Source organism: Schistocerca americana, chromosome X (assembly GCF_021461395.2).
Source record: "Schistocerca americana isolate TAMUIC-IGC-003095 chromosome X, iqSchAmer2.1, whole genome shotgun sequence".
NCBI classification, from domain to species: Eukaryota; Metazoa; Arthropoda; class Insecta; order Orthoptera; family Acrididae; genus Schistocerca; species Schistocerca americana.
The window spans coordinates 239,350,094-239,377,714 of record NC_060130.1 but is presented as its reverse complement, the minus strand read 5'-3'; the positions used below and the strand labels follow the sequence as shown (position 1 = coordinate 239,377,714).

Here is a 27,621-nt window from a genome sequence, read left to right as displayed (position 1 = left end):
TAAGGAACCTAACTACCACCATGGGAGTAACAAAAGTGTTACATATCCTGCTGTACAATATGCATGTGATCCAGTTACATCTTAAATACATTGCATTCTGTCATTCAGATGGGATTACAACAGAGGCTCAGCTCTAACCTGCTGCCTGCCAAAACCTTTTTACCAATATTAACAAACATTTCCTTTCATTTGTAGGGCTCCTGTGCAGATAATCTACCCCACATGGGAATCAGCTCTGCTGTACTACAATACAGCTGCTAGGGTACAACTGTCACGTTCCATAGATTCGCTAAATGTGCAAGTCTCACTGCCTGCTACTTTCGCAAAATGTGAATTCAAATGTTACTGTCTTCATCCTTTCCCAGTTGCATGGGCAGCTGTCCAAGAACACATCCTCTGACAAACCAAGTACATTGTAATTGTTAGTAAAGACTGCGAGATGCACTCAGCTGTGCTGCTTAATACATTTATATCTTGCTTTCGTACTAATTAAGAGATGTGCTGACCCTGTCCCTTAACACTGGATAAATAACTATGAAATTGCACTGTTTGTAAAGGAAACTGAAGTACCTCCTTGCCCTTGTGCCGTCGTTGTGATACACAAACCATGGTCCGTCCCTGTTGGTAAAAATTTACCGTATTTTGTGCTACAACCCACTAAAGTGGTCTTACTTTGCTATAATCATGCATTTGTGTCTCAGACTTATTGGGTTACTTTGGCTGGTTGTAGACTCCTGTTTAACATTTCCACCTGTGCTATGATCACATTCATCACCAAACTGTCTGTCCATCTGATATATGCACATGATGCTAGAATTAAGTCTTCTCTGCTTTATGTGCCTGAAGCCCCCTAGTGCTACCTCACCTTGACAGCCTGCCTGTGTTGCCAAATAATACCAAGACTTGTGTGTTGGATTCTATCAATGACTAATTAGCTCAGGAGCAAGGACAAATTACTCTTGACTATGCGTCAGCCCATATTATTGACTAGAACACTAGGGATTACATACACCGAGTAGTCATTGCTAGTGGTACATCTGTTGCTCCAATGTTGGTCATTGTGTGTTTTGTTATATGGGCCCTATATATCCAAGATTGCTGTGAATGTTGTGGAATGCAGCCTCAAGCAATACCTAAACAGCAGCCATCTGGTGAATATCATGAGTGGAGTATTTAGGAACACGGATCTTTCAGACATGCCCCCTTCCCCCCCTCCCTAGTTTCAGCTTTAGAAATTAAGTATTTACAACAGGTGGTTACTTTTCTCTGAAATGAAATACTTGCATTTTTATGCACTTTATACTGATGAATTGTTGTAACTAAATGCAGTGGAATGTATTAGTACAGGAATACTTTTCTGTCCTTGATGAACCCCCACTGGGATAGTATCCTATACTAGGGGTAGAATTCAGTTACTAACTACAAATGTTGTATACCATTCTGATGTAAAAGACTAAGAGAGCTTAAGGTATGTAGGTTTATAAACATCTGTCACTGATTCCATAACTTCTCATGTGGATACTGTTACTACAAACGCTCTTTGCCACAATTATCTATAGCCCCCTTCCCCCATACTGATACCTCCTCTTGAGGCCCCACTGATTTGCCACATTATTGAGTGTTGCAGTCCCCTGCCACCTGCAAAGCCACATCGCCATGCCTGACAGCTTTACTATAGCAGCATCAGTGCTGTTGGTTACCGCCACAGCCCCATCGCCCCACTTGGGCATTGCCAGTGCGACAGTAAGCCATTGCCCGTCTGCTGTCTCAGAGCTGTCTCATCCACCTTCACCACCTTAGCACTATCTCCTCTTTAATGATGTCTCATCAGCACAACACAAAGAGCCACCTTGTTCTCTGTTTTACAAAACACATGTAAGGTATAACTATATACACATGGCTCATTTCTCAACATAATTTGTGTACACCAATCTCGAACGATAAATCAGCATTACCCTACCCCTTTAGTCATTTAAAAAGAATTTTGTTTGAGCATTCTCAGTAGAGTAAGTCCTCTAGGAAATGTCGGCAACCTGTACAAAGGAGCCCATAACCTTTTGCTACTAACTAACATTAGTACATTCATTTTGACCCATAAAACAGCTATTGCGGTAAGGTCAGTGGTGTGTTTGGTGAGCAGTCAGACTGAGCAGAATATGTAAAGGATTGAGGAAATTTTTTCAAAATTTTTATTCCATTCTGTTTTACAATGCTGGTATAATGGCCCATAATGAAACAGTAGCTGGAGCTGGGTTGGTGCATACAAAGTGTTACTCGATGTGCCCCTGCTCGTGCTATGTTCATGTGGGTAGCATTTCCACGGTGGGTACTGCTGGTGTGGGACACTATCCCAGAGGCATTGCTGACCTAAAGGTGCCCTCTACCAGCCAGTAGGAAAGCTGGAAATCATTGCAAGGGGTGTTGTGGAGCAGGCCGGTGAGAGTTCTCCAAAGACATCGTTGCTCTCTCACCTACATGCTCTCCTCCCAGCTATATGGGTTTCTTAGCTCCTCTCCTAGGGCAGTATGCCCTCCGTCTGGCTGCGGCAGCCTCCCGACACGTCACTTGTATCCTGTAACATTGGACTTGGAGACAATAAACTCCAGATGTGGCAGTTAAATTTTCTAGGTATGACTTTCATCTCAAGAAATTTAACACACTAGGGTGCACACATCCTGCCTTCATCCTAACTCTGCCATCACTCTACAAAGTTGTCCAGAAGAAGCAGTTTCAATTCAGATTTAAAATTTGTGGTGTTACCAGTCAGATACTTTGTTAGTTGGCAAATAATAGGAAATTTTGATGACTGTTAAACACTTTCCTCACTTTCACTGGGGACTGAGGAACAGGTATGATGGGGAGAGAGTTGTTGATTGTATGCAACATTCCACATGCTTCAGCAAGCAGTAGGTGCACATGTGTGTGCAACACACACACACACAGTGCAGATGGGTCACCACATACGAGGTGCACTCAAGTTCTAAGGCCTCCGACTTTTTTTTCTAATTAACTACTCACCTGAAATCGATGAAACTGACATTACTTCTTGACATAATCGCCCTGCAGATGCACACATTTTTCACAACGCTGATGCCATGATTCCATGGCAGCGGCGAAGGCTTCGTTAGGAGCCTGTTTTGATCACTGGAAAATCGCTGAGGCAATAGCAGCACGGCTGGTGAATGTGCGGCCACGGAGAGTGTCTTTCATTGTTGGAAAAAGCCAAAAGTCACTAGGAGCCAGGTCAGGTGAGTGGGGAGCATGAGGAATCACTTCAAAGTTGTTATCACGAAGAAACTGTTGCGTAATGTTAGCTCAATGTGCGGGTGCGTTGTCTTGGTGAAACAGCACACGCGCAGCCCTTCCCGGACATTTCTGTTGCAGTGCAGGAAGGAATTTGTTCTTCAAAACATTTTCGTAGGATGTGCCTGTTACCGTAGTGCCCTTTGGAATGCAATGGGTAAGGATTACGCCCTCGCTACCCTAGAAGATGGACACCATCATTTTTTCAGCACTGGCGGTTACCCGAAATTTTTTTGGTGGCGGTGAATCTGTGTGCTTCCATTGAGCTGACTGGCGCTTTGTTTCTGGATCGAAAAATGGCATCCACGTCTCATCCATTGTCACAACCGACAAAAAGAAAGTCCCATTCATGCTGTAGTTGTGCGTCAACATTGCTTGGCAACATGCCACACGGGCAGCCATGTGGTCGTCCGTCAGCATTCGTGGCACCCACCTGGATGACACTTTTCGCATTTTCAGGTCGTCATGCAGGATTGTGTGCACAGAACTCACAGAAATGCCAACTCTGGAGGCGATCTGTTCAACAGTCATTCGACGATCCCCCAAAACAATTCTCTCCACTTTCTCGATCATGTCGTCAGACCGGCTTGTGCGAGCCTGAGGTTGTTTCGGTTTGTTGTCACACGATGTTCTGCCTTCATTAAACTGTCGCACCCATGAACGCACTTTCAACACATCCGTAACTCCATCACCACATGTCTCCTTCAACTGTCGATGAATTTAAATTGGTTTCACACCACGCAAATTCAGAAAACGAATGATTGCACGCTGTTCAAGTAAGGAAAATGTCGCCATTTTAAGTATTTAAAACAGTTCTCATTCTTGCCGCTGGCGGTAAAATTCCATCTGCCGTACGGTGCTGCCATCTCTGGGACGTATTGACAATGTACGCGGCCTCATTTTAAAACAATGCGCATGTTTCTATCTCTTTCCAGTCCGGAGAAAAAAAATTGGAGGCCTTAGAACTTGAATGCACCTTGTACTTCCAGGTTGTTGTTGTTGTTTTGTTGTTGTCATTAGTGGCAGTGGGAAGGATGTTAGTAAGGGTGGCCATTAAGGTAACAGTTGGCTCTCCCGTATTCATGCATCCTTTTGTGCCTGGGAAAGCTGTGTGGTGCCTAAAAATCAGTGAGCATTTTTAGCACATTGGTGCCAAAAACAATTGCATTTGCCTGACTCCTAGCCCCAGCCACTTGACACACCAAAACATCAATTGTAATGTTATTTTAGTTAAAGTATTATGTGGTTGTGAAAAATTGGTTTAAGCTGAATAGTGGTTTGCACTGTCGCAATACAAGACAAAATTTTTTTTGTGTAAACTTTGCATTCTTGTCTAGGGTTTACAGCAGAGCAGTATGTATGTAAGATATGTTACATTGTCTTATTTTACATAAGTCTGTTGTCCACAATACCCACTACTCATCCTGACCCAAAGAAAATAATTACAGAAAGATTTAATAATATTGCACTGTGTGTGTGTGTGTGTGTGTGTTGGCTCGTTTTTGTTTTTAATTTCTCTTTATGTGGAAACACTGCAATAGTTTTGAGAAAAGTTTGATGGCCCACCGACTAACGATTATAGGTCCAAGGCTAACATTTTTTGACTGAGTTGCTTACATTTATTCAAAGATGAAGATATGCAAAGTTTGAAACTAAAATATTTTGTGATTGAATCTGCATGGAATGTTGATCTGTTGTAATATCGTGTGTTATACTGGTGCATCATTCCAAAAAGAATAACTTACGTGAAAGCTGCATGTATATCCTAGTCATTTAGTTGAAATTTGTGTACCTTGTATACCACCTCCAACCCCTCCCCATTTAAAAACTTACAGCTATAAGCTGGGTTAATGATCTCCCTAAATTTTATAGGTTTGTGAAATCAAACTAGCTGATCTGCAGTGCAAAAGTGATAAACAGTTACTTCATAACACTCATTTACAGGTGCCATTTTAGATTTGGTAGAAGAAGACTTACACTTGTACTGATGTAGTGTATTTAACTTTTCATAGGACAGGCTGCTGTGGGTGTCCATAATAATGGAGGAAAGCTTCCTAACAGTGCACTAAACAGAAAATGTGGTTACCCATACAACAGTGTATATGAGGAGTGCACATAAAAAATCATGTTCAGTGCCACATGAATCATTTTTATTTCATGGAGTTAACAAATCATGGGTGGATTCAGTCTGTTTTAAAAAGATTTCTCTGTCATATAGAAGATATGCATTTGGGGGTAACTGTCAGTACAAAAGTTATTTGTCAGGCAAAGTCAACTTATTAAAACATGAGATAAAATCTACCTCAGGGTTAGTGGCGAACTTGCGTATTTCATGCAGCGGTGTTCCCAGTCCTCACTGTGAGGTTTGATGGGAAGCAGGACTGCCACAGGTGACTTAGATGCTACTTTTTGTGACTATCTTTTTATTGAAAGTGACTACTGCAACTATTTTTAATAGAAAGTGCCAAAAGTACAACTATTTTGGAGAACCAAGTGACTAATTATTATCTTTATTCAGGGATAATATTGGCGTATAGTTAGTTTCTCCTTAGATATAATTTCTCAGAGGTTCAAACTACTTAGTGGTATGGCATCATCTTGTAATATCTTTGGCTGTAATAACTTATATGCAGTGATATCTGGTATCAGAGATCACTGTTAATACGCCACACTTCGTGTTTTACATGAAGTGGCTGCACGGCCAGTATTTTTACCAAGTACCAATCACTGCAAGTAAGGTGCCCCTCTTCCTACCATATTTTGCAAGTGCTGAGGTTAGGTGGGAAGTAGTATAACAGAAATTTTCTTATGTGGTTGGATGTATGATATTGTAATCAAATAAAGGTTGGCCTTCATTAAAGATGTAAAAGTGGAAATACCTAATTCATATGTTGACGTAATGCGTTTAGGCATCCACTGTCACAGTTTTTTTTTCTTTTAGAGGCAGAAAAAAGGGGGGAGGAATTTATAATATCCTCCTTGAGTTGGTTAGGACAACAGCTGGCCTTGGGCATCTATTTTCTTCATGGTGCAAAGAGATTGATGAAAGAGACATGTTTTTTGTTATTTGTAACAAAAAAATTAATTGTGAAACAAACAGTTTCCCAGCTTTCACACAGCATGTTCCTACAAATGCGCACATGGAAAGCACAAAAGTCAAGTTGACAGCAAACAGTGTGTGTAAAATACAGCTCAGAAAATTACAGCCACTAGAGAAAATTTAAACACCAATATTGGGAAAGCAAACGCTCCTGTAACATTATTAGAGCTGTTTAATTTAAAAGAGGAAATCACAAAAGCACAACTCACTTTGCACAATGATACTAATTCCTCATAACACGGCTGCCACTGTCAATGACGACTTAAAAACTGTTTTTACTGCAGTGTCCCTTGACACCATTTCACAGGATTTTCAGTCACATCAAAGCAAGCTGACATACATCATAACAGAGGTACTGACACCATATTTTCATGAGAAATATTTAGATGACAGAAAATCTTATTTTTCAATATTACACTGGTGTCCAAAATTAAAGCAACAAACTGCTATTTCCCCATCCTGTCTCTAATTCACGATACAATAATACAAACTGTCAACCAGATGTCCATACAATTGTGTTCTAGGTGGAAGATGGCATTCCGGCCAGTAGACAACCATGCCAATGGTGACGTCAGGGCACCTATGAAATTAGGTAGTGTTTACCGGGTAGCCCCATATCCACAATCTCTGTGTATACAAGTCACAGACAGTGCAGTATGGCTTAGAGAAGATGCCTAAAATACTCACTGAGGTGAGGGCTATAGAAGGAAAGGAAGTAGGACAGTAACAAAATGGTGTGGCCTGATGGCTTAATGTGAATCGTTCTGTTGTTTTTCAGATGTATCCTGAAGATGTATCCTGAAGACCAGGGCAGGGCCGACCACGTGTGACGTCAGAAGAGCGGACTGTTTTTTGGCTTTAAGGGCACAACAGTATCATCTTAGTACTGCACAGTGACTGGCATGTGAGCTCGCACCATCCACTAGACGTGTTGTAGCAAGGAAAACATTGTGCGGAAGGCTTCAGCAGAGTAGCCTTTGTCAGAGACCTACTGTATGTCTACCTCTTACACGTCTTCACAGAAGGGATTGTCTAGAGTGGCATCATCAACATGCCATGTGGACGGTAGAACAAAGGACCGATGTTGTTCACACAGATAAGTCCCACTTTAGTCTGGTGAGTGATTCACAATGAAGTCACATCTGAAGGGAACATGGAACACTATTTCGGGACCCAAACATTGTGGAAAGAGACCGATATCGAGGATCCATAATGGTGTGGGCAGGGATTGTTGACCACTCGAACACCTCTTCATGAAACTGTGCAGGGGAATCGGAAAGGTTTAACTTGACTCCTGTCAGGTATCATGATGAGATCTTGGGACTTTACCTGTGGTGGTTGTGAGGTGCTGTGGGCCTAGACTTTGTATTGTTGGGCAGTAATGCTTGACCTCATAGAGCACAGGTGGTTGATGATATTTTCTTGTGAATGAAAGGTATTGCACACATGGTGTGGCCTACTTGCTCTCCCAATTTGAATTGCATAGAACATGTCTGGGATACACTAAGGAGACTGCGTCTGCTGATACCTTGCCTTAATAAACAAATCGAAGAGTGGTACATGCAATTATGAAGAAAGACTTGGGATTTTATGTCTAATAAATATTAATTGTATGTGTGTAAATTGGTTGTAATGGTACACAATAAATTTTTAACTACTAATTTTGTTACTATTTTTGCAACTATTTTTATGCTACTAGAACTACTTTCTTTACTGGAATCACTCTGTGGCAGCCCTGGGAAGTAAAGAGGATGTCACCTGCTGGTTTTACACAGATAATGAGAGAGCAGCATACAAGTGATATGTTTCGAAGCAATATTGTCACAGTCTCACTTCAGTATATCACATACAAAATCGTAACACATTCAGAAAAAAGCCATGCTATTGGGTTACAATGTAATCACAACATTGTAACTTGTGAAATATGGGGAAGTAACAAATATGTGACAAAGATTATTAATATACTTTTTGTGAGTAAAGTTGTCATATTCCAACCAAATCTAGGGGTTGGGCTACGCTACAGATCAGTCTGTCACCACTCACATTTCAACTTCATGACTACCTTATTATTCATATCATACTCTAGGAAAAAAAATCAAATATTTGACACCAACAAAGGCAAAAATGATTTGTGTTCTGACGCTAGACATAATTTTCTCTCCTCTCATTGATTACGTGGAAGTATCATCCCATTGCTATGTGAAACTGACACATTGCCACACACTTGAGTAGTAGAGAAACTGGGACTGTTGTTGACCCTGTTCCAGACTTCAGCCAAATTATGAATGGGGGTTACATACCCACACACAATTCTGATATGCAAATTGTACTATGAAATTTTGAAGTATACTACCTAGTAATGGTGAGAATTTGTTGAGGTAAAGACAGTACGTGAATTTACCCAGTTCCAAGTACACGGAACCACTCACTACATTTAAGTAACTCCACAGTTCAAAATTATCTTCAGGAGAGAAACAGTTTCATTTAACAATGTGTAGATGTGCGTGTGGGTGGGAGTGCGTGCGCTGTTGAAGTTGCATGCCCTAAAGCTAGGTTTCCACATGTAACAGAAGTGATGCCACTCCAGTGGTGTCACAGAAGTTGCATGTGAAAACACCAAAAGTATTCTGGTGACACTAAAATGATGCCACTTTCAGCCGTGCCACAAAATTTAAAGTTGCTTTTACTTTGTGACAGCACTTTACTTCCTCCACTATTGATTACCATCATTCGACTGCCATCTTGTGGCTTCATTTCAAAGCACTTTCATGTTTTGACTTTCTTGTTAGTAATTTTGCTGTGGGTGTTTTTCACAGTACCAAAAAATTGTCTGCTATGTTGTTATTAGCAACAGTTATACAGTTTAATGAACTTTCCAAGGAATGATCTTGCTTGTGTAAACACAAAAACAAAGGCATTACTTGAAATTGTTGATCGTAAATGTCAAATGTCTCTAGCTGTGATTTATGTATCGCAGAGCTAAAACAAGAATCATTCACAATGCATTCATCAATGAACACAAGAAAATTAAAATCTTATTAAGATGGTGTGTATGCAGCTCTGTTGGGCATCCAGAGAGATAGATTTCTGGAAATTATTCCTTGTGGGTGTATTGAGAAAATAAATTCCTGTATATTCTTTCAAACACACATGCGGTAATGACATAATAAAAAATGGAATGTACCAGAATGCTGCTATAATTGTTAAATGCTATACAAGTTACATGCGCAATAGGCCTATTTCAGCATTATCGTCATCTTCAAGCTATCTGCAATCCAAATGTGTTTTGTTCAAAGTTGTAACATCATAACTAATAACAACTCTGCTTTACAGTGTGCTAGTACTTACTTCCGTATTGCATTGTGGCATTGTCACAGTCTTGTTTTATTTCTGCATAGGGCGCTTCCAACTGCAGCCAACTTCCTAAATATTTCATGTAATACAAATATATACACTCTACAAACACATAACAAAGATTATAATACCAAGCCATAGATAATTGCGACACGTAGACAAATGAATAAACAAATTGTAACCATACAGTGTCACTGGACTAGCTGTTAATGGTATGATTGTGTGGGATTGTTGGCTGGGAGGCCCCGTGCGGGGAAGTTGGGCAGCCGGGTGCAAGTCTTTATTCAGGCGACATCACATTGGTGGTGGTGGTGGTGGTGGTGGTGGTGGTGGTGGTGATGGTGGTAACACAACACCCAGTCCACAGGTGGAGAAAATCTTCAACCCGGCCAGGGATCGAACCCAGGCCCACTGCATGGTAGGCAAACCCATTACCACTCAGCTAAGCAGGTGGACTGGGCTAGCTGTGAATAATAGCTGTCAAAACCACAATAATATAAACAAGTGATAAGATTTAGCTTACATTTGCAAACAGCAATTAATAGAGATAATTAAGTTAAATATTTAAAAATTTGGCAGCAGTTGGAAAAGCCCTGTGTAGAAATAATATTACAAGACTGACTAACACTTAGTAAAACAATTATTAGTTATATACTTTTAACAGAGCATATTTGGCTGCAGATAGCCTGAAGATGGTGATAATGCCGAAATAGGCCTATTGTTAATGTAAAACATCTAGCAATTAACAATTATAGCAGCTGGTAAATTTCCATTTTTTATTATGTCATTGCAAGACATCTGCCATGCTGCGGAGTCAAGAGAAAATAAACAAGTGAGGTAATGGTGAATGTTCAATAAAAATAATGCTATTACTGTGTTTAAGCCAATACAAAAAAAAGACACTAAAATTATGAGAATTATGATTTAATTATGTATCGTGAGTACCTAGTAACTATGACAGTGTTTGTTTTTATTCAAAGTGGTATGTGTCCTGAACCATGACAACGAAGTGTGTATTAGAACAGGAACATTAATATTAAACTTTCTACATTTAAGGTTGCCGATAGTTATTGGTTTTTCCATTGGAGTTATGAGTACATAATGGTTAATTTATGTGGTGGAACTACAGAATGGTTCTATTATATGATGCATGGATAAGATTTGTGTGAGAGTAAGCCAAGTGTTATTGAGTAATTGATGAAATGTGATTTGTAGTTTTACAGCAGCTCAGTTCATTTTAAAAGTGGTGAAAATTAATGCAAAACTGGCAGTATATCCAGATTCTAACACTGACAACTTTGATGTTCTTAAATTATTGCCTAGAGGATTTGAGAAAGGAAGTAACAAGGTTTCTGGTGGCAGTAGAATTTCAGCTTGAGTGTAGCTTTTAATAAAGGAAATCAACTATGTTGCAGTGTCTGTTAATGCACTTGCACAAAGCATAACTCCAAAATTCTGTATAGAATAATTAATATTTCATCTTATTTAACAGTTGTGCTGTGCAATAGTGAAAACACTTTTCACTGAAATCTTTATGGCATCATAAATAGCATAAAGCACGTTACAGGAAAATTTTGGAATTGTACTTCTGAGAACACTGTATAAATATTGGAAAGCCACAGGTCATCACCAGGTGTCAGATATTAATGTCTCACTTCTAGTTTCACTTGAGTCAGAACTGCATCTCTAACGTAACCAATTTTTTAATAGTGTTTGAGTCAGCTCTGCAATCACTCAAAATTGACTTTTGTTGTTCTGAAGTGATTCACAAATGGCTCTCTCTTTATGAGTGCCACTTCATTAATAAATATGTTTGATGGCATTTCACTACTTCTGTGGAGAATGCATTTCCAAATTCAACATTCTCTTCATATTGAACTCTTAGCTCAGCTGTAGTGCTATAATCTAACTGACATCATCAGTGTCCATACGAATAAACACAGCTCATGCCATATTGAAAAACAGTGCAACAAGAAACTTGAAGGGAGCATGTTGAAACAGCAGCACTCAATACCACTGCTTTATCAGCCAGCATGCTGCTTGCTGTGGCAGTACATCTGTTGCTTGTGAAAACTCGGCTTAAGAATAGTATTTCTGTGGGTTAGTATGCACCTTTACAGAACAGTGGTTTCATGAAAGGGAGTAAAACACTTTGCAAGAAGGTTTTGTCCAGCATGATTATTTTGTATGCTACACTTCAGACTGAAAGGGTTATTAGAAAGGACCTCATGTCAGGACGAGTTCAGGAACCGTACAGAAAGTATTTTCACAATTAATTTTCATTGTCTGTATATCATCAAAATCAAATATGTGTAATAAGGTACATGAACACACTATCTCGTGCACTGTTTCTGTACTTTAAGCAACAGATTTTCCATGTTTGTTTTAGACTGAAGTCTGAGCAACTGACAAACACTGTACAGCTACTTAAATTTCTTTTTGAAGAAAATTTGACAAGCAGTGGATTAAAAATTGGCACACAATTGTCAAGTATATTCTGATGTAATATTGAATCATCTTCCTGACCTTATTCAGTACCTTCACAGGGTGGGTATGTTAATCTGGATCTGCCAATGTTAGTGGTAAAGGATGGCCAGATTCACTTCCTGTTGCCACTCCTTAACCACCACCACCACCACCAGATATTGTACCTGAATATGTACCCACTTCAGTATGCTGTTTGTGTTTTCTCTGTATCTAACAGTCCTTCCACAAACAAGTCACATAATTTACTACTTGATGTTTTCTGCATGGTCGTAACTACACCACTAAATGGCCTATGCCTGGCAGTATTGAATAACCATTTTGTGTCCATAGTTCAACACCTGACCCCCTGCTCAGGGGAAAATAATCATTAATGGCTTGCTCTTACCACATGCACTGACCAACGTAAAAACATAATACTACTAATAGCTATAATCATTAGTCTGTAAATGAAGTAAATACTGATTTAATATTGTTAAGTACACCAGTACTCCTTCAGCAAGGTCCGGACAGACACGTGGGGGTAGGGGTTTGTTAGTTTTTGGGAGCTCCAGTGTTAGGCGGGTCATGGAGCCCCCTCAGGGACGTAGCAGCTAGGGCAGGGAAGTAGTCCAGTGTTCACTTGGTGTGCTTGCTGGGGGGGCCTTGTCCGGGATGTGGAAGAGGCTCTTTTGGTGGCTATCGATTGTGTGGGGTGCAGCCAGCTGCAGATTATTGCATATGCTGGCACCGACGATGCCAGTTGTCAAGGTTCTGAGGAAATCCTTGGGTCTTTTCCATGTCTGGCTAAATTGGCGAAGGCAGCCTCCATCTCACGAGGAGTGGAAGCCAAGCTGCCGATTTGCAGCATCGTACCCAGGGTGGACCAGGGTCCTCTCGTTTGGAGTCAGGTGGAGAATCTAAACCAGAGGCTAAGTCGACTGTGGCGAAAATGGTTGTAGATTCCTCGACCTTACGCAATGGGGTGGAAGGTTGTAGGACACCCCTTGATAGATCAGGGATGCACTACACACAGGAAGCGGCTACATGGGTAGCACAGCACTTGTGGTGTGCACATGGGGTTTTTTTAGATTAGGTTCCTCCCCACGTGAAACAAAATGTTGGCCTGAAAAATTACCAGTTCATGACACTGATGTGGGTGTGCCAACTGTAAAAATTGTTAGGTCATTCCAAAGGATTTAAATATGCTAAATCTCATGTTACTAAATTGTCGAAGTGTTTGTAACAAGATCCCCGAGTTACTCTCTGAAATAAACAGTAGTAATGCCAATGTTGTATTAGGTACCAAAAGCTGGTTGAAACAAGACATAAATAGCAGTTAAATATTGACCTCTGATTGGACAATGTTTAGGAAAGATAGGACTGATGCTATGGGAGGTGGTGTGTTCATTGCAGTTAAAAGCTGCTTAAATGCAGTTGGATCGATAATGGGTTGGACTGTGAAATAGTCTGGATAAAGCTGTCAATCAGGCAAGGAGTGACCATTGTATTAGGATGTTTTTATAGACCACCAGCATCCACAACAAACGTCGCAGAATGTTTCAGGGGAAAGTCTTGAGTACATAAGAAATAAATATCCAAATTATCCATTAGTTATAGGTGGAGACTTTAATCTGGCATCCACTGACTGGGAAAATCACACATTTATCACAGGCGGCAGAAACAAAGACTTCTGTGAAGTTATTGTAGAAGGACTCTCAACATATAGCCTTGAGCAATTGGTTAGAAAACCAACTCGAGGTTGGAACATGTTAGATATCTTGGTGACAAACAGACCTGATCTCTTTTGAGGAAGTTAATCTAGAAGGAGGTATTAGCAACCATAATGTCGTTGTGAAGAGCCATTAGTGAATATCTTCATAATCAGCTCCAAGCATTAACCATGGGACACAAAGATATTGAGCATCTTTGGTTGGAATTAGAGGTATTGTCCACCATGTGCAAGAGATGTGTATCTAGTAAAAATATAGGGGAGGGAAAGGATCTACCTTGGTTCAACAAACGTATTAGGAAGTTGCTGAGAAAGCAGAGAATTTTGCACAGTCATTTTAAATGTAGTCATTGCCTCGCTGACAAACAGAAATTGTGTGAAATGAAAGCAGCTGTCAAAAGGTCAATGAGAGATTCTTTTAACAAATTTGAAAGCAATATTTTATCTGCAGATTCTAAAAATAACCCCAAAAAAGTTTGTACGTATGTAAAATCTACTAATGCTACAAATAAGTAAACACCTTCTCTTGCTGACAGTATAGATAATGTAATGGATGATGATAAACTGAAGGCCGAAATTCTAAACATAGCTTTCAAAAACTCGTTTATGGTAGAAGACTGCAGCACCATTCCCCCTTTCAATTACCGAACAAACACAAGGATGGCTGACATAATGGTGAGTGTATTTGGGACTGTAAAACAGTTAAGATCCTTAGATGCCAGGAAGGCATCTGGCCCAGACTGTATCCCCATAAGATTTAGTGTTGACTATGCTACAAATATAGCACCATTTTTATCCATCATCTATCGGAGGTCATTGGAACAGTGGAAAGTTCCACAGGACTTGAAGAAGGCCCAGGTCATAGCAATCTATAAAAAGGGTAGAAAATCGAATGCACATAATCAGCAGCCAATTTCACTGACATAGATTTGTTGTAGAATCACGGAACAGATTTTGTGTTCAGACACATGGACTTTGTAGACTGTGAGAAGCTCATCTGCAGAAACCAGCACGATTTTAGGAAACAGCGGTCATGTGAGACACAGCTGGCCCTCTTTGTGCATGATATACAACAGGCTCTAGATACCGGCTCCCAGGCTGATGCCATATTCCTTGATTTCCGAAAGTGTTAGACTCAGTTCCACACAGTCACTTGCTCCAAAAAGTGTGCGCTTATTGTCTATCCGATGTCATATGCGGTTGGATAGGAAGTTTTCTAACAGACAGAAAGGAGTATGTCGTTCTGAATGGGGAGACTTCAACAGAAACAAGCGTAACATCAGGTGTGCCCCAAGGCAGTGTAATAGGACCGCTGCTTTGTACAATTTACATAAACGATCTGGTTGATGGTATTGACAGTGGCATTAGACTGTTTGCCGATGATGCTGTAGTCTACAGGAAAGTAGTATCACACAAAAGTTGTGAGCAAATCAATGAGGAATTGCAGAAAATAAATGCATGGTGTAATGACTGGCTGTTATCTCTCGATATTAGTAAGTGTAACCTACTGCATATAACAGAGCAAAAATCCCCATTAATGTAAGAGTACAAAATAAATGCCCAGTCTTTGGAAGCGGTAACACCCATAAAGTATCTGGGTGTTACTATTTGAAATGATCTCAAATGGAATGATCAGATTAAACAAGTAATCGGTAAGGTGAACTCGAGACTGCGGTTTATTGGTAAAATCCTCAAGCGATGCAGTCCTTCAACAAAGGAAATTGCTTACAATACTTTAGTTCATCCAGTCTTAGCAAATTGTTCATCTGTAGCGACTCTTACCAGTTGGGTTTGATTAGAGCTTGAGAAGGTCCAAAGAAGAGTGGCAAAATTTGTGACTGGTACATTAGCCATTGGGGGAGTGTTACAAATCTCACAGGCAGTTAGAAGTGGGACACACTTGCAGATAGATGACGCATTAAACTGAAGGGGCTGCTCACTAAATTCCAAAATTCGATCTTCGCCGAGGATGTAGAGCACATATTATTACCACCAACTTTCAAATCGCGCAGTGATCACTATTCAAAGATAACGGAAATTAGAGCTCGTACTGAGGCGTTCTGTCATTTTTCCCTCGCGTGATCTGCGAGTGGAACAGGAGGGGCAGGGGATATGACTTTGGTGCAGATAGTGCCCTCCGCCACACACCACTTGGTGGTTAGTGGAGTATATTTGTAGATGTAGATCCTCAGTCACCACTAAAAATAACTGCACTTATATGTCCAACACCTTGTTGCTAGACTTTGTCATACGATCCCCTATTTTCCTTCTATAAATTAAAAATCTAAGCATAATGTTGATGCTCACAAACCAATCATATTTGCAAATGGGACCATAGTCGTACTAAATTTACAGCAATAAGGATCTTGCATTTTGTTTTGTTGGTACAAATGTCTCCTTAAAACTAACGAAGTCATTAAGCAACAATGACTATTATGAAGTGTTATTGGTTAGACATTACTTTGTTATGTCACAGCGCACCATACCTACCTTTCAGATAAACTGATTATAAATTAGAGAAAAATTGAATAACATGTTGTGACGCTCACCTGCTTTATTTCTTCGTTGATTGTCCTCGGTCTCAACATTGGCTGAAAAATGGGGTTTGTAATTTAGATACTGACTATTGTAAATAATGTAGCCAACAGGTGCATAGTTGCTTTTCACAGTTGTTTACTTTCACTGTTCACAACCCCCCATATACACATTTAATATGGCCAGTACACAATTGTTTAACTTTCGATAAGCCTCATTAATAGTTTGCGGGCGAACATCCACATACAGCTACAATAGTTTACTTTCGAACATCTGCAAGCAGTAAAAACCTAAGCACACAAGTATTGAAGAATAACAAAGTATGTGTGGAACAGACACTGTCATTGTTTTAACACATGGCCTAATTGTGTTGCACTTTTTTCATAGATGCATTGTTGTTGTTCTAACCAATACAGGTTCCTTGTTTGAAACTCGCCCGTGGACTGACTGTCTCAGGACCCAAAATTGGGCCCTTATATATCCCCACAATAATAGTTACTGAAACTGCACATTGTTCGAAGTTTTTGTTTACAGAAATTACAATTAAAACTTAACTCATTAAATTAACTGAATACATTGAAAAATTGGTTCTTTTTAACAGTTTCTTCTACTACGGGGGTTAAGATGAATTATTTGTTTTAATCACGAAATTAACACACACACACACACACACATATATATATATATATTTGGCTCTATTCGAAAACATGTTAGCAAAGCCAGCCCTTAATTAATTCCGAAGTACTTAACAGTTTTGTCAAAGTAGTTTGCATAACTATCTATATATATATATATATATATATATATATATATATATATATAGTTATGCAAACTACTTTGACAAAACTGTTAAGTACTTCGGCTTTGCTAACATGTTTTCGAATAGCGCCAAATAAATACTTAAAGAATGCTAGTGTTTCGTCTTCCAAGCGTTTATAATTATTACACTATTTATATTTGTTTATAAGTCAACAGTAGAATTTAAGTCACAAAACAATTACTGATTCCACCCTATAACAAAAGATACTAACTAGGCATAATCGAAATAAATTAGAAAATCAATTACATACATAAAACTACCACAAAATTAGATCTGGTGTTATATTCTTTAAAACTGATGGCCAGCATTTTCCCTTTTATGAAAATGCAGATGTTAATGGTAATTAGTTCAAAAGTGAAAAAAATGAATTTTAAGGAGGCAGATGGCAAAACAGGAGGCGAAGTAAAATTATCCCAGCTTGCTTCGTCACAATGTGTTTCATCGTGCTAACAAAATCTGCTGCAGCAGTATCATCATCATCATCATCATGTTTGCTGGTGAAGTACCAGGAAAAACTGTTCCAAATGTGTCGTCTATTACTTGTGCAGTTTTTGTACATAAATTTGTGAGAGTGTTTATAAAATGACAGTGTTTACTTTCTGAGATATTTGTTTAAAATAAAAAGAGAGTAAATTAGCCATTTTGTGACATCTGAATCTTGCATCAGTATCTTGGGTGAACAGTATACGTTTCACATTTGTGAAGAAGAATGAAAGTCTGCCCTAATACACTCGTTCCACAACAAGAAAAGAGACAAAACAGGCCCTAATAACAGAGGACTCTCACTACTACCTGTCACATATGAAGTTCTGTTGAAAGCCTTGTTAAATTGGTTGGAGCCTCAAATGGACTCAGTGATAGAAGAGTTCAGAAAGGGATGATCATGCAGTTAACAGTTCTGGTGCCTAAGAATAATATTAACAAGGATGTCCAGGAAAGCCACAATAACATTCATAGGCTTCAAGAAAGTGTACGAATCTAGAGGTAAAGAAACAGCCTTCAACACACTGGAAGAAGTGAAGGTACATAAGAAGACTAGAAAGCTAATCCAGGATATATTTTCAAAATTTAACATCCAAAGTGAGTGCATGTGAGAGATGTTGGAATTATTCCATATGAAAACAAGAGTGAGACCAGGAAATGGCCTATCACCCATTTTATTGAATGCAGCTTTAGAGGAAATAATCAGGGCATGGAACAAAAGAATCAATAGAAGATTGGGGGGAGGGGGGGGGGGGGCAGGATAGAATTGTCAATTTAAAATTCTGGCTTTTGCAAATGATATAGCCGTCGTAACAAATAGTGGAAAGGAAGCCAAAGAAACTCTTAGACAGTACACAAAACTTTAGCCAAGACATGACTACAAATCTCGTATGAAAAATCACAGTATGCAGACGTAGAATCTAGATACCACACTTGAAACAGGGTACAGAAAGATAACACCCGTAAAAATTTTCCAATACATGGGAGATATACAGAAAACAGTACTGAACTTGACATCCAATGAAGAAAGAATCACAAAACTACAGGAAGTATACAGGTTTTCATGGAACCATTATAATGATAGTATTATATCCATTAATGTCAAATTAAGACATTGTAATACAGGAGTCTTAACAGAGGCTTTGTACACTGTGGGCATAACTGTAGCCAAGGGAAGAATGAATAGCTAGGCTTTAGAAAAACAACAGAGGGAAATACTGATACACATCAATGTGCCACTTTAGAAAGAGGAGATCTAGTTAAAGAGATTGACAAAAGAACTTCACAAACAGACAGAAATGATTACAAACAGCAGTAAAAGAAGGCAAAGTTACAGACACATGCATAGAATAAACAAAGACAGGCTGATCAAGAAGATATTTAACGTAGTACTACTAATACAATGAAAAAGAAGTGGATAAAGGAAACCATTGGAGACCTCAAGAAATGGAACATCTCTACTGAAGATATGACACAGGAAAAATTTTAAAGTAATCATAAATTTGAGCAGACATCCAAAAAAGAAAAGAAAGAAGTGAACATGGGAGAGGAAGAAGGAACCCAGTGCTAACTTAATAAGTGTCTGGGAAGACAAAAGCTGAAAAAATGAGAGGCCATAAAATTTATTGTGTTTTAGCATTTCATTAAGGAGGAACACCCATAACAAAAACAATTTCACATTAATGTGGGAGCTGTCTCATGTAAAAATCAACAATTTCAGCAGCAACTCAATAACTGCAAAGTGATCTCTTTTTTTATTACCAAAACATTTAAAGAAAAACCAGAACAGACTAAATAATGTGGGTCCAATGGCCAAAGACTCTTCCCCCCCCCCCCCCCCCCCCCCTCCCTTCCTTCCATGGCAAGGTACAAATGACTGCTTAAATGTTTAGCTACAAATTAAATATGGTCTAATGAGAATAAACCTGGCAACAGTCAACTGTTCCTAATAGCTAGCATACTCCATTTTGTCTTACCTTTGATTTTAACTATTTCATTTCAAATTGGTATTTCACGTAACAGTAGGATACAGAAAGGGTGACACTAAAATTCCAAATACTGATACAGATTTTTATTCTATTGCCTACTTTTTCCTGGAAAATTGTACATTTTCATTTTAACAAAACTCAGAGTTTAACTTTAAAATTCAAAGCATTTTGTTCCACTGTGCACTTAGGGCCAATTACATTTTACAGCAGCAACCAGCTTATTATATCCTTTTAGATATGTGGTACATCTACAGCAAAATGTAAGTTCTCTTTAGGCAAACAAGGGTGATTAATGTTACAATTCACTTAAGTAAGTTAGTAGAATAAGTAAGTAAGTAGAATGAATTCCAAGAATACTCCACCTGGCAACATTGCTAGCATCCATATCACTTGAAACATACATAACTTAAGGACTTTGATTAAATAAACGTTCTGTTGCATTCACTTTGTTAGGATGTGTAGCATTCCTTGTTAAAAAATATGTCACAATCTGTTTTCAGTGTATTGTCAAACATCACATCACAAAAACTGCAGCATGGCTAGCAAGCTCCAGCACTACTAAATTCTTCATTTACAAGACCTATGTATCTTTTCAAAACCTTTATCTGATCTGGATGCAGAAATACGTTCAATGTCCTCTCGACAGGACGTTTCTTACCTGCTACCTTTGTTATCTGTGTAGAGGGAACATTATTTTATATACCAGCCAGCCAACATAAAATATAAGCTATTTGGAGCAACAAAAATTTGAGTATGAATTTTCTTAACTTCAACGGTGACATTTTTGTATCTTACCTTCTATTTCAGCTTCTTCTTGTCTTCGAAATGCAAATTTACAGTAGTATCTTCAGTTCTGTTGCGTGTCCCCTATTGCATTTTGCAAGTTTCATCAGTAAATACTTCAGTGGCTGTACTTGAAGAACTTTGTTACTTAACAACTCAAAATATTTAAATGAAAGTTAAATTTGAAGCAGATTTCCAGTACCATTTATAATTGTAGGATTAAACTGCATACAGCACAGTTGTGTACGCTGTTATGTCATAGTTGCATGACAAAGTAACAACTAATATGCACACAGCTTTTAAATTAAATCTGCAGTGTATACTAGTCCTAAATACAACACTGCACTTGCACTTTAATACATACCTCACAGTTGTTGGAATGATTGTATCTTTGTGATTTTACCCATAGCCTAATATAACATATTAATTTGGTATCATCACTAACAAACAAAACTCTATACTATGTATATTATTGTTATGACAGATCACACACCACCATAAATTCTAATACACACATTCATTTAAAATTGAGAGCCCTTAAAGTGAAGCTTAAATAAATTGCATGCATTTCTATTCTGCAGCATGCTACACGTAACTACAATTTTACTGACAATTACCAATTTTATGTCAATTCCAATGCCTGTAATTTTTATATGGTTTAAAGGTGATCTTATTGTGGAGTTATTTTATATGACTAGCATTTTCCTCATAATTTTGTTCATCTGCTACTACATATAATTGTTTCGGACTTTTTGATGAAGACACCCATAGTCAGTCTTGAAACCAGGTCAAAGTAAAATTTTGTTGCAGCCAGTTGGGTGTATTATACAAATTATATTCTTGTATGGTTGCTGACACACAGACATTTTTAAAATTGGAGGAAATATGAAAATCTAACTGCAGTCGTTTTACCTGATGAACTTGCCTCACAGAACTTGAAATGTATAGTACATTTCCATCTCTCTCTCTCTCTCTCTCTCTCTCTCTCTAGCTATTCTGCAACCATTTCATATTCCAGTTTTCATCTCTTTGAAATCACACTGGCTAAATGCCTTTGCTGAGTTGCTTCTACAGTTTGGTGCAGCAAGCCGGAATCTTGACAAAACAGTAACAGCTGTAGACTTCACTACCTGCCACAAATTTTGTGTTCAAAGTAATACTCATAATACCTTCAACTGCATGTTGTAATGACTGTGAACTACATCATTTCCCATGTCTTGCTGCAGGAATGGTCTTGTATGTAATAGTCTCTGGCCCTAACTGGAAGTGGTATAATTCTGCCATTAATGTATACTGTTGAGAACCTCACTAATTGAAATCTGGCAGCTTCTTGTTAAGTAAAACTGATTTATCATTCCTGGATGATAATTACTATTGCTTTCTTAATAACTGTGTCAATATAACAGATGTCTTCTGAGCCATGTTACAAATTCCAGACTAATATGAAGGTTTTGATTTATTTTTTATAGGAACATCGATAAAACTAGTTTTTGCAAAATTTGCTTTTCACCCATTTCAAAGGCATTCTTTGTTGAAGCAGAATCAGGAGGTTACAGAAGATGGATCATAACAAAATAGTAAAACTTATTTCTCATTCTATAGCATAAGGTAGTAATTTACATTACTGTAAGAATAATTATAGCAATAAAATTCTTTCAAGAAATGTATGAGGGTGAGTCAAATGAAAACCTTAAATTTGTAATAACAAATCAAAATTTCATGCCGTTATCCTGTAAGTTGGTAAGCGTGCTACAAACAGCGTGCAGAATGGCCTGTAGGTGGCAGCATAGTGCAGATGCACACATACCGTCGCAGTATCAGTATAAAGATGGCTGCTCAACTTGTGACTTGCACCAGGGAAGAACAGCGTTCTGTTATTTGGTTTTTGGGCAGTGTGAAGGTGTGAAATCTATTGAAATTCATTGACGAATGAAGGTTCAGTACGGTGATGCATGTTTGTCACAGCAGCAAGTCTACAAATGGAGTAGGAAGTTCACAAATGGTGTTACTTCAGTGGAAGGAGCTCCTCGTCCAGGTCAGGCACAATGAGTTGTGACTCCACAGAACATTGCAGCAGTTGAAGCCATAGTGAAGGAAAACCACTGAGTGACACTGAATGACATTGCAGCATGTTTACAGATTAGTCATGGGTCAGCACACCACAGTGTACATGATATGCTCCAGTTTCACAAAGTGTCTGCAAGATGGGAGCCACAGCAGCTGACTCCTGAAATGAGAGAACAACATGTTGATGCTTGTGAAGAACTTCTTCGGCACTTTGAACGAGAAGGTGATGGCTTCCTTGAAAGAATCGTCGCTGGGGAAGAAACCTGGGTTCACTTCCACCAACCAGAAATGAAGAGAGCAAGCAAGGAATAGCGCCATTCCTCATCACCAAAACCAAAGAATATCTCAACAGAACCATCAGCATGGAAGGTTATGCTGACTCCCTTTTGGGACGGAAAAGGTGTCATTTTGGAGCGTTACATGCCTAAAGGGACCACTGTCACCAGTGCGTCATACACAGATCTCCTAAAAAAATCATCTGCGGCCTGCAATCAAATAAAAGTGACATGGATTGCTGTCAGCAGGTGTCCGTTTGCAACATGACAATGCAAGGCACCAGACTGCCCGTACAACAGTTGCAACTATCACAGACCTGCATTTTGAGTGTCTTCCTCATCCTCCATACTCACCAGACATTGTCCCAAGTGATTTCCATATGTTTGTACCACTTAAAGACGAGGAAAGTTCTGTTCTGATGAAGAGGTACGCCACGCGGTGCATGAGTGGTTGTGCGGACCACCTAAAGAATTTTTTTCTGAAGGAATTTATGCACTTTGTAAGTGCTGGAGGACTTGCATTGAGCGTAGGGGAGATCATGTTGAAAAATAAATAATATTAAAAAAAAATTTAATGTTTTCATTTGACTCACCCTTGTATCTTGAGTGTTGATTTTGATATACCTGCTTATACTGTACACCAACATTTTTTATTTTTTTTGTCTGTTATTGAACATGCTTGTAATCATATGCAAATGAAATAAAAGACATGATAAATCCTGATTGTATTCATATTGGGTTAAAGATGTATGTGGTGTGCCTATGAGCTGGTATGTGGTGGAGTGGGGAATGGCGACACCACTCTACTTTGGTTTGAAAACCAGGAGTTCCTAACTACTTTCAGACCTTGTGGGTACCATTTCTATATGTGTGTTCTGTGCTGCAGTATTTCTAATTAATAGTTAATGATGTGCTTGCAGTGTGTTAGTAAATGAATGCTCCACTTCTGTTTAAAATCTTTCTTCCACAAACCTTACAAGCAAATACATGTACTGCGAGTTCAGAGTAAAAGTTCCTAACTGCTGTGTTAATTACCAATAAGAACAGGCAGGATTTTTGAGTTAAGAATATAATTTGACAAAATTCTAATGCACAAAAATTATAAAACCATATGCTATGAATGAAAATATACAAAATAAACAAGTTCCAGTGTACTAAAGTTGCTGATTGCACATTACTCTAATAGTCACTTGGTTCACTTGATGACTTTATGTGCCTAAGAATATAAAGGAAGACACAAATGAGACTATACATTAAGATTGTCAATGATGAGTCAGCTTGTAATGTTTATTCAAGATAGGGTATCAAAAAAATCTGGTCCCTGCCATTCTCATTCTTCTTTACAATATAATTAACTATACCAGTCCAGAGCTCATAAAGAATTTGTTGAAGTGATGACAATTTAATAATGGTTCGGATTATTTTCTCTTTGTTTTTTCTATGTGTGTTTTTCTTTTTCTGTCTTTATCTTATCTTCGTGGTTATACTGTGGTTGTAATTGTGATAGTTAATAAATTGATATTACTTATCTAAATACCTGGTAATTTCTAGCATTAATAACAGGTTATGGGCCCAGGTGCCAGGTTTTACAGTACAACAAATAAAGGTGGAACAACCAATTAATTAAATCCTTACATAATCCAAACATAGCCCAGGAGATACAGCATACCATTATTTAATGGCATGAACTTCAGCAACTGGAAATTTAGGATTGAAACACTTTTATGTAATCTGGACAAATCGGACATTAATAAACATTTAGAGAAAACAAAGTAGCTCACTCCTCATTGCAAACCTGCTACACCTACATTCAAGTGGGCACAAATTGCTGTCATGTTGCAGTAGCTATAGTAAAATTCAGCAACTCAGAGATGGAAGGCTTGTACAGGTGTCAAATCTTATTATTAAAATGTAGTGGACGTTATACTACAACCATATTGTATAGTAATAAATTGGAGTTTTATGAGTTATTCTTTCCCAGTGTGCTTAGAGATTACGCTAGCTGTCACTCTACATAAAAAAGAAGACATGTCATGTGTCATAACTACTGTCCTATTTCTCTTGCACCAGTACCTTCGAAAAAGACTCGGGTCTTCATGAAGCTTTTGATTTGGAATTTTTTCAGTTGTTAAAGAGAGGCATAAAGTTGACAGAAATACAGTCATTTAAGCGATTAAGTTACAAAAAAATTGCAAAAAGTAGTAATGTATGTCACTTTCCAATTTCTGAAAAAAATTAAAAGGGTATAGAAAAACACATCAAATTTCTCCTACCTGGTGGGAACCTTATTTTTGTCTTGAACAATTCCATAGATGTCTGCTAATGAAATAAAAATATTAATTTGTTTTCTATTAATGGACACACACACAAATCAGACATCAAAAAACTTTATACTGTGATGAAAAAAAGTGTCATTCCAAGTAACTTCACCCAGGCCTGACACCCATTGCCTCAGATTTTCATGGAACTGTTTTTACTTATTACTTTTGCTGTGGTAATAACCAGTGTAAAATTTGTACCACATATTTCATACAATTTCGTACGGGAAACAATGGACAAATTTTAAAAACGTGCACCATAAATGCCATGGCTGAAGCTTCCCATTTGGATTGCATTACTTCAGGAAAAAACTGCAACTTGTCTTATTTTCAACTCATCACAGTCATAGTTTTTCCCAGATACCAGAAAAAGGATGTATCTTTATGTGTAAAAAGTATTTAATAACTCTGCTGTACTTATGGAAATATAGAAAATCAAGTAAAGTTGTTGTGGTCCAAACAATGAAGTCTTGAATATGCAAAATACTTTCATACGTCTGCCTGTGTCTTTATATGTGCGGATGGATATATATGTGTGTGCGAGTGTATACCTGACCCTTTTTTCCCCCTAAGGTAAGTCTTTGCGCTCCCGGGATTGGAATGATTCCTTACCCCTCCCTTAAAACCCACATCCTTTCGTCTTTCCCTCTCCTTCCCTCTTTCCTGATGAAGCAACCTTGGGTTGCGAAAGCTTGAAATTTGTGTGTGTGTTTGTGTGTTTATTGTCTCTATCAACATACCAACGCTTTCATTTGCTAAGTTACAGCATCTTTGTTTTTAGATATATTTTTCCCACATGGAAATGGGAGAGACACCTGAATAACGTAAATGAAAATTAAATACACTTGCATATGCTGTAATATCTGACTCACAAAATGCAAGCCGTGCATCAGTGGTCACAGTGTACCACAGCAATATCCATTCACTACTGATGTATGGAATCATCTTTTGGAGGAACCATATGTAGCAGAAAAACATTTAGACCACAAAAACAGATTGTCAGAATAATAATATAGGCCAATATTTAAAAGTCTCAGTATACTGCCCCTTTCTTGTGTATATATCTACAAAATATTAATCTTCATGAAGGCAAGCATATTAAAAGATGAAAATATCTTCAAGCATAATTGTGATTTCTGCTCTCGTGATACTAGGCAGAAGCATTATCTGCACCTCAGTACAGTAAGTACAAACATCTGTAGGGGAGGAGTGTATCATGTCGGCATTATGTTGTATAACCACATACCATCCTATCTGAAACAGATACAAAACTGATCTGAGTTTAAAGTGAAACTAAAAGAGTACTTGCTTGTATTCTATTTCTGAGTTTTTGGAGCACCAAGAAAACGTAGTGTAATTGATCACATAGTTATTCTTCACCATACTTGTCTTTCAAGCATCTTATTGTTTTTATAATTATGTTACCAGTATTCAACATGTATTGAATGTTGTTTTCTAAATCACAGTTTGTATAAACTTACATGTACTATATGAAACCTGACTTATCTGATATCGTTTCTACAAACTATGTACTTAATCATGATTTGCAGGGTGAATAAATAAATAGAAATACACTTGATACTGGTAAATCTTGCTGAATGTTTTCTGGTATTATTGGCAAATAAATAAATAGAAGGGAAACAAGGCTGGAATCATGGTTAATGCCTTACTACTTATTTCTGTGACTGAAGGTTTTCACCAATATTTTTTTTATGGTGATTAGCATTTTTTGGATTGTTTCTAAAAGATATCTGAAATAATTATTGCATCTTCCACTAATTCCATACTGTAATAGTTTTTCCAAATGTAATTCATGGCTGACAATATCAAAGGCCTTTGTGAAATCTAGAAAGACACCTGCTATAAATTTGTTTCTTTGAGTGCAGTAAAGAGAATGTTTAAAGATCAATATAAGGCTCTACTTGTTGATTTTCCATATTGGGAATCAAACTGATAGAACCTTAATAATAAATTACTCTCCAAGAAGTTAACATTGTCATATACTGCTGGAGCACTTCTGATAGGTTGGAGCTGTGCCTGTAGGTGGTAAAATAACTCTTCCTACTTCTTTAAAACAAAGGAACAATGTGGCTGCTTTGAAGCTTTTGGGTAGGTTATTTGACAATAGAAAGTAGTCCATCTGACAAGATAATGAGATACATGGTAGCAGATCTGTGCTCTACAAAGTGGTCTCACAAAATTCCACTTGAAAAATCATTTTGTTTGCAGTGACAAATAAACCAATGATTTTCATTGATAAGTGGCTTTACGTGAAAGACTTGGTGCGCAGTAGTTGTTTGGGTGAACTCAATCTACACCTGCTAAAAACAAAATTGCAAATATCTTCCAAAACACCACAAAAAATGTGCTTGACTGCTCTGAGGAGGGCCACCCAGTATA

General features: G+C 38.2%; 1 long non-coding RNA gene across 2 annotated transcripts in view; it reads left to right on the top strand.

Annotated features, from left to right (window-relative positions):
- Nucleotides 1-8,064, top strand: part of LOC124555353 — a 32,114-nt gene extending 24,050 nt beyond the window's left edge. Inside the window, exons 4-5 of one of the 2 annotated variants that reach the window (XR_006968546.1) lie at nt 6,928-7,094; nt 7,182-8,064. This is a non-coding gene — a long non-coding RNA (uncharacterized LOC124555353). The remainder of the gene's footprint in view (nt 1-6,927; nt 7,095-7,181) is intronic. The other variant, XR_006968545.1, reaches the window with a different exon arrangement.
- Nucleotides 8,065-27,621: the final 19,557 nt, after the last annotated feature.